Below are 8676 nucleotides of genomic sequence, written 5' to 3'. Positions count from 1 at the left end.
TGGTCCTGCTCCGGTGGAGAGGTGTTGCTGGAGTAGCCACCAGGCTTCTGGGGCCCCAGGCCCCCACGCCCTTCTCCTTGGGGCTGATCAGCCCAATATCCCTGTTGGGCCTTCCCTGCAGACATGGCATGGAACTGAGGGGGTTAATTCCAAGCTTCCCTTTCTTCCCAGTATCTGCAGAGGAAAGGGGCAGCCGGAAACTGTTCTGAAGGGTCCTCAGCTTTCCCATCCCCTCTCTCGCTTCTGACCACTGAGGCCTGCTCACAGCCCAGCCTGCTCAGAGCAGTGGGAGACTTGAGGCCCTGGGCAGCTTCTCTCCCTTGCTGCCAGGAAGCTGAGGGGTCCATGCTGGTGGCAGAGACCAGAGCCCCCGTGTGAGGCTGGCTGGGCACTGGAAGTGTGGCTGGGCTGAAGGGGAGACTGCCTCAACGAGGCCGAGGCCCGTGTTCCTTGGAGCACCGGGGTTCGTTTGGGAGTGGGGCCGCAGCCTTTGGGCCAGCGCCAGGCCACTGCCAGGTCCCCCTCAGCACAGGTGCTGAGTGAGGCCCTGTGGGCCCCTCTGCTCAGAAGAAGCCTGGTGAAAGGGAGGCAGGAGCAAACCTGACGGGATAGAGGCCTTCGGTCCCTGCCTTCCTTGCCCCAGGATGTTGAAAGGGGCCCTCACAGGGTTTGAGGGGGGCTGGCACTCCTGGGCCCCTCCCCACTGTGCCCTTTGTGTTGGCTCTGTGGCCGTCCAAGTGCCAATGGCTTTTCCCCCAAATAAGGGCTGGCATTTCTCCTCTGGCCTCAGAGGAGGTGTCCCCCAACCCCCACCCCAGGTGAGCGAGCCACCTGGGTGCCAGATACAGGTGTTTCCAGAGACCATAGAAATGTGTTTTCCTGAGAGTCCGTGTCATTCGTGACTTTTTTTGTAAAGAAGTGTGTTTTCAGAGGTGATTTTATGACAGGAAAGTGAAAGAATTAGTTTTGCAGAAAAAAAAAAAAACAAAAACAAAAAAAGAGGAAAAAAAAACAAATAGAAAAAAAATATTGTGGGGTTCCTGGGGGGGGGAAGAAAGATATTTAAAGAAAAACTAGTGACGCAGTGATTGCACAGGTGAGGTGGCAATGTTAGGGGTGGGGTGGAGGCTACACCCAGTGGGGTGCCTTGGGTCTCCAGGCACCCTCCTTCTGTGGCCCCAGGTAAGGTGAGCCTTCCCTGCCATCCTGGGCCCGGACCTCCACACCCGTCCTCACTCAAAGGGAAGGACAATGGTTGCTCCCAAGGGAGCCAGCCAGAAGCTACAGGGCCACGCAGGTGGGTGAGGGAGCTGAGGGGGGAAGGGCCTAGCAGGGGGCCCACCTCTGCTGGGACCATGGCTGGTTTCCCCAGGAAGGCTGGTGAGTGGATAGTTCGATTTCTTTCTATACTGCAGTCCTTTGCCAGCTTTTTGGGCTATGTGGTCCTCACCACCGCTGCCCCATGGGGGGCATCTCCCTCCCAATCACCCCCAAGACCATGACATCCCTGAGCTGCCCTGGCCAGGAGGAGGGTGCAGGCCCTGGGAGGATCTTAGGTGGTACTCTGGGGGTAATGGCAGAGGGAGTGCCCATCTCTTTCCAGGGGTAGTGGCTGCCTGCTGCCTCAGAGGCACGCATGCACACTGCCTCCGGGCCCGAGTGGCATGGGACCAAGAGCAGGTGGGGCCTCACGCCCCCTGCCCCACACTCACTTGCACGGATCGGCCTCCTGAGGGCCCCACCCCTTGCTGCTTTTCCATTTGCCTAATTACCAAGCAGAAGTTGCAGTCTGGTTTGCTTTATTTTTGTATGTGGAATAGCCCCCGAAGCCCGGTCTCCTCCCAAGGTCAGTATTGGTTGGGGCATCGGTCATCTCCCCTTAAACGCACCTCCTCTCCACCCTGCGTGTCATAGGAAACAGGTAAGGTCTAGTGTCTAGGTGGAGCAGGGAAGTCTGCCGTCCCGTCTGACTCCCCCTCACCCGTGGTTTGCCCCTCTGAGATGGTGTTCGGGCAGCAGCTTCAGAAAGCACTGCCAGGCCTGAGCAGCTGCTGTGTGCCAGGGGGTGGTCAAGGCTGCTGGCTCGGTGCCTGCCAGCCTTCTGCAGCCCCTCCATTCTCACCCTGCTAGGGGGTCAAGATCAAAATGAGCCTCATCCTTCCTCTGGTCTGGGTAGAGGTGATGATCAAGCCCCCCCTTCCCTGTGACTGGCAGGATGGGAGAGGTCACCCCACTTTTAAAGGAGGAAGCAGGTTCTGAGGGCAGGCCTGTTCCACTGGGGTGACCTGGCAGCACTTGGAGCCCAGGCTGTCATGGCCTTTTGGGAAAAACCCTTTAAAAAGTGGGGCCCAGGCCTGGGAGGCTGCACAAGCTGGTGTGAGGCCCAGTGTAGCCAGGCCTGCCCAGGGTTGCAGGGTCAGCCTTGGGGGGAAAGTTAGCCAGGGGTCTGGGCCACCATCAGGTCTTCTAGTCTGTCTGGGGACTCAAGAGGACACCCCCTTTTCCCACTTTTCTGTGTTTCGTTGTGGTGTTTTTTTGTTTTGTTTTGGTTTGTTTTTTTTTTTGCACTGCACCCACGCTGGGCTGGGCTGTGGAGCCCACCTGGTCAGCTCCATGCACTAACCCAAGGCAGCCTCTGTGTGGTGTGAGGAATCACTCTTTAAAAGAAGATAAAGGATCATTTTAAAGGTTTGTAGTTCCTTCTCTGCATCTCAGAGTCAGGGCTGAGAGTGAGGGGCTCACTCCTGGGGAGGGTCTCCCCAACCCCCACCCTGACAGCCATCAAATGCAGAAGTAGGGAGACTTGGGGGGAGCCAGGACCCCTCCCCCATCCTTGATGGAAGGAGTCAGCACTTAGTGGGTGCCTGCTGTGTGCAGGGCCTGGGCATGGCAAAGGGGGCTGGAGGCCTTGGAACAGCTCAAAGGCCAGGAATGGAGGTGAGGAGCTGCAGCTGCCCTGCTGCAGGGCAGAGTGGAGATGGGGACTTTTTGTTGGTTTTAATTTAAAAACACAAAGGCCTAAAGGAATATGTATCTTATAATTTTTTAATTTTTGAAAAGCTCATTTAATGAATCGTGCACGAGTGAATTCTATATATATATAATATACATATATAGCTCTATATTTGGGGAGGGGCACTGTTTCTCTTTTTTCTCATTTTAAAAATGAAGTGTCATTGCCTTTGTCTGTGGTTCAACCATCCAGCTCCCAGCTGGCTAAACTTTGCCTCCAGTGGCTTAATATGGGGAAATAGGGATGGCAGGAGGCAGGAAAGGGGTGCTGCATCAGCCTTGGGGTGGGTCTCCTGGTCCACCCTGCCCCTCCCCTGGTGGAGCTCAAGGATGGGAAGAACAGCTTGGGTTTGGTTCTTTCTGGATTTGATCATTTCTGGGCTGGGGCGGGGATTGTGCCGGTTACTCTGTCTCGTACATTCTGTTCTGCTGCTCTTCAATGTATCAATGCCAGGAAAGGGGAGTGAAAAGCCTCTTGTACCCCCAAATAAATTGTCACATTCCAAAGCTGAGGCCCAGTCCTTGGGGTGTGGCGTGTCTGTCTCCTTTGTCTTTGTTTTGTTTGAGAGAGGCTTGCTCTAGGACATGTGTGCTCACTGGAGAGGCAGAGACAGACCAAGCAAGACATCACCCCTCGAGGGGAGGCCATGCCACAGTTCTCCATTCTTTTCTTGGGGTTTTGGACATGCACACATGCGTGGCGTGAGTTTCAAGGTGCCGGGTCGGGGACTCGAAACATGGTAAACAATGTAGAAGTCCAGCACTTTAACCACTACACCGCTTGCTGGGCCCTGTTTTCTTTCTTCTGGCTGTGGTCTTTAAAAACCATCAGGCCTGGGCTAGCAAGTGGCATGGAGGTTAAGGCAGCTGAATCACATAGCTGACTGTGGTTGAGTCCTGGATTTAGCAGTTTGAAAATCTAAGAGCGTGTGTGTGCAAACGTGAGCGTGTGTCACCAAAATCCTGAGAGAATGGAGAAGGGATTAGTGTGGCCATCCTCCCTGGTGGGGGTGATTTCTCACTCACTCTCTCTTCTCCCCTCCCAACCCCCACAAGCACATGTGCCCCATAGCAAAGTACCAAGGAAAGGAAGAAGTCAGGCCCTGCCCAGTGGTTAAGGTGACTGGATCCCACATATCCACTGTGCAGTTCAAGTCCTGGGCCTGGCATCTGGAAAGGCATGCCGGGTATGTGCGCACATGTACCCCTAATCCTGAGAGAATGGAAGAGAAGGGATTGCGGCATGGCCATCCCTGCTTTCTCACTTTGTCACTCTCCCTCTACCTCCAGCGAGCACACACATCCATAGCAAATATTTAAAAACAAACAGGCAACAGATGGGAGGGAAACCCTGTTCCCACACCCTCCACCATTTCGAACCAGCACCTGCAGAGAGGAACGGGCCTGTCGGGCTGTGGCCCCAAAGCTCAGGAAAGCGGTCTGTAGGTGGAGGGCAGGCTGCCCTCGCCAGGGAAGTTTGTCACGTGGAGCTGCTCACATTGCTTTCTGGGGCACCTTGCGTCTTCCCTGGTGAGACAGGGTGCCCTCTCCCTTGGGCTCAGAAGCAACCTGGCCGAGTCATCCTTCCCAGCCAGCCCCACCTGCAAGTTCCACCCAGGTCAGGCCTTGGACGCTGTTGCTCTCATGTCCCCTTCCTCGCCACCCCAGCCCAATACAGTGAAGCCCCCTCTGCTAGTGCCCCTCCCTCTCTCTTTAGGCTGCTGGCTTCTGAGAGGACACCCTTCGAAAAGGTCTTGCGGGTGGGGACTAGCAGAGGGTTTAGTGGTTAGGTCGCTGGACTTCCACACGGCCAACCGTAGTTTAAATCCCCAACCTGGTCGCTTGGGAATCATGCTGGGCATGTGTGTGTGCACGCATGCATGCGCAAGCTCAAAATCCCATGGAGGAGAATGGGGGAGAAGAGATTGCAGTGTGGCCATCCCCCAGGGGGGTGATTTTTCACTTTCCCTCTCACTGTCTCTGTCTCTCTCTGGCAAGCATGTGCCCTATAGCAAAAACCTCTTTAGGGACCAGCAGGTGGCGTAATGGCTATGTCACTGGATTCCCATATAGTCGACCATGGTTCAAGTCCTGGACCCAGTGGCTTAAACTCACGCCGGGCCCGTATGCATGCGTGCCCAAGATCCTGAGAGAAGAATGGAGGAGAAGGGATTGTGGCATGGCCATCCCCCCTGGGGGGTGCTTTCTCACTTTCTGTCTCTCTGTCTTTCTGGCGAGTACAAGCGCTGTATAGCAAAAACCTAAAAAATTTAAAAACCTCTTTTTTATTAAAAAAAAAAAAAAGGCCTCGGCCTCTGCAGAGGCTGAGCACAGGCATCCCGGTCCACAGCAGTGGAGTCATGAAGGAAGCTTCAGGGAAGAGACCAGCCCTGGCCTTCAGACATCCATGCACTTCCACAAGGAGACCTGTGGGCCGGGAGAGTCTGGAGGGACAAAGGCTGCTCCAGGCCAGGACCTTGCTGCTCAGCACTAGAAATGACCCCCATGAGGGATGATGAAGCCTGCTCCCAGGCTGAGGCAGGGGTGACAACAGGAAGTGGCCAGAGGTAAGGGATGTTTGGCTGTTTAGGATGTGGTGAGAGTTTGCGAGAGAGCCCCTTGATTTTTTTCTTTTTTTTTGGAGAGATTTTCACTATAGGGCGCGTGCACTCACCAGACAGACAGAGAGAGACATAGAGACAGAAAGCGAGAAGTCACCCCCCAGGGGGGATGGTCACGCCGCAATCCCTTCTCCTCCATTCTCCTCTCGGGATCTTGGGCACGCACGCACACACACGCCTGGAGTGAGTTTTAAGCCACCGGGTCCAGGATGTGAACCGCGGTCGACTACATGGGAGTCCAGCGACATAGCCATTACGCTAACTGCTGGTTCCCGAGCCCCTTGATTTTGTTATAGGTATGTGTGCTGTCTGCAGAGACAGAGAGCAAGGGAGAGCAAGTGGGTGTCCATCCTCTGGGTGGATGGCCATGCCACGATCCCTTCTCCTCCATTCTCCTGGGATTTGGGGTACACACACATACACACACACATGCCCAGCAGGAGTTTCAAACTTCCAGGTCCAGGACTCAAACCACAGTCAGTCATGTGGGAGTCCAGTGCCTTTACTACACCACCTGAATAAAAAAAAAAAAGTAACATCCTTTAATTTTCAAGGTAGTAAAAATTAAAAAAAAAAAAACTCCCCAAGGGCCAAAAACAAAAAGAGAATGAGAAAGACAAGCAGCAGCCGATCCTTTGCTGCCCTGCAGGGGCTCTGTGGGTGGCACAAGGGACAGGAGTGGGAGGGGAAGGTGGCCTTGGTCCACCTTGGTCACTCGGGAGCTTGGCTTTTACATCTGTACAGGGATGAGAAACAAGGCCTGGACTCTTGCCAACGGAGATTTGGACCCAGACGCCTGAATAACAGCGGGCTCGTGCTTGGCACAAAAGCGAACGGAGAAAAGCCACCCTTTCACAGGGAGATGGCGGCCACCCTTTCATAGGGAGATGGCGAAGACGTTGCTGCCTCCTTTCTGGCTCTGTTAGGAAAACATCTAAACTTCTCTCTTGGGAAATTGTAACTCTAGACTTTTCCTAACATAAATTTAAGATTTAATTTATATTACCCACATGGTCCCAGAACTCTCAAGTCTAAAAATTAGTATTAAAAATAAATAAATAAATAAATAAATAAATAAATACAGGAAAAAGAAAAGTTTCAGTTTGGTTCTGACCTGCCAAGAGGGAGATGACGTCTGAGTGCCCATGCCGACTGTGACCGGGTTGACCCGCCTGGATCTCGGGAGCATAGTCTGATGTTTCTGCAGAGAACCAAATCCCAACCTTTCTTCACTGTGCCTCAGTTTCCTCATCCGTAAAATGGATAATAACATGATCTATCTCATAGAGTTTAAAAATAAAATGTTACTGGGACCAGCAGTTAGCATAATGGCTATGTCGCTGGACTCCCATGTTGTCGACCGCAGTTCGAGTCCCAGACTCAGTGGCTTAAACTCATGCCAGGAGCGTGTGTGTGCCTGCCCAAGATCCTGAGAGGAGAATGGAGGAGAAGGGATTGCGGCGTGGCCACCCCCCTGGGGGGTGATTTCTTGCTTTCTGTCTCTCTGTCTCCGTCTTTTTGGTGAGCGCACGCGCCCTGGAGCAAAAACCTCTCAAAAAAAAAGATGAAATGTAATTAATATATGGAGTACTTAACATAGAACCAGGCACTTGTGCAATGCTTAATAAAGATTGGTTGTGGGGAGAGAAGACCTGGGGTGGGTTATACCCCAGGACATGTGGCAATATCCTCTCTGGAGGGTCATACCCACAGTAAAGGCCACACAGGATGCTCACAGATGGAACCCTTGTAGGGCCAGCCCCATAGCTTAGCAGTTATGCAGCATGCAAAGGAAGTCAGAGCCCAGATGGCCAATCAGGGTTCAGGTCCCATCCCTGACAGCCTGAAAAACATTCTGGGTGCATGTACGCATGCCCCCACATATGCCCGAGATCCTGATGGCAAGGAGGATTGGAAGAAAAATGATCACAGTGTAACCCAACCTTGTGAGGGGGTGCTCTCCCTCTTGCTCTCTCACTTTCTCCTGCACACGCTCTCTGGTGTGAAAAATAAATAAATAATAAGACCTTTTTAAAGATGAGCTCACAAGCCAAATTACGAAACACACAAAGAAGCAGTCCACAATGACAAGAGCAACATAAACCGTATATAAAGAATCCAGGTACCCAACATATTATTTTCAAGCACACATATTAAAATGGAATATTTCCAAAAACTATCACATATAACATAGGGTACGACATAAAACAAATCTCAAAACATTTCAAAAAGTTAGCATCACAGATCATGATGTATTAGATTAAAAATCAATAGCAAGGGAACCAGCAGTTGGCGTAATGGCTATGTCGCTGGACTCCCATGTAGTTGACCGCAGTTCGAGTCTCAGACCCGGTGGCTTAAACGCATGCCAGGTGCACATGCATGCGTGCCCAAGGTCCCAAGAGGAGAATGGAGGAGAAGGGATTGTGGCATGGCCATCCCCGCTTTCTGTCTCTCTTTCTGGTGAGCGGTGCGCCCTATACCAAAAACCTCTCAAAAAAAAAAAAAAAATCAATAGCAAACAGTAATCACCTGTGTTGTAGTAGCCAGGCTGTGATGTAGCAGAAAAATGTGAAGCTTTGCACGGTACACCCAGGTGGGAAGTTTCCACGCTCACATCTGGAGACCTCCCCGAGGACATTGGGAGAATGTGCCCACAATCTGGGCTGGCTCAGGCCGAAGCTGGGGGTGGATCATGCTGTGTCAAGACCTTACTGAAGTTCTGTCTTTCTCTGTCTAGCTCATGGAAGAAATTTAAATTGTGCCGGCACAGATACAGATGTATCAACCAACAGAACAGAGGGCTCAAGGGGCCAGCAGGTGGTGTGGTGGTTAAGGGCATTGGATTCCCACATGGCCAGCCACAGTTTGAATCCTGGTCCTGGCAGCTTGCTTTCTCACTTTCCCTCTCTTTCTTTCTTTCTTTTTTTTTAAAGAATTTTTTTTTTATTCATTCATTTATTTCAATTTGACCAGGGAGAGAGGGAAAGTGAAAAGCAAGCCACCAGGTCCAGGACTCAAACTGTGGTCAGCCATATGGGAG

This window comes from Tupaia chinensis, unplaced genomic scaffold (genome assembly GCF_000334495.1).
Source record: "Tupaia chinensis unplaced genomic scaffold, TupChi_1.0 Scaffold000450_1, whole genome shotgun sequence".
Taxonomy (NCBI): Eukaryota; Metazoa; Chordata; class Mammalia; order Scandentia; family Tupaiidae; genus Tupaia; species Tupaia belangeri.
Note: the sequence above shows the minus strand (reverse complement) of the source record.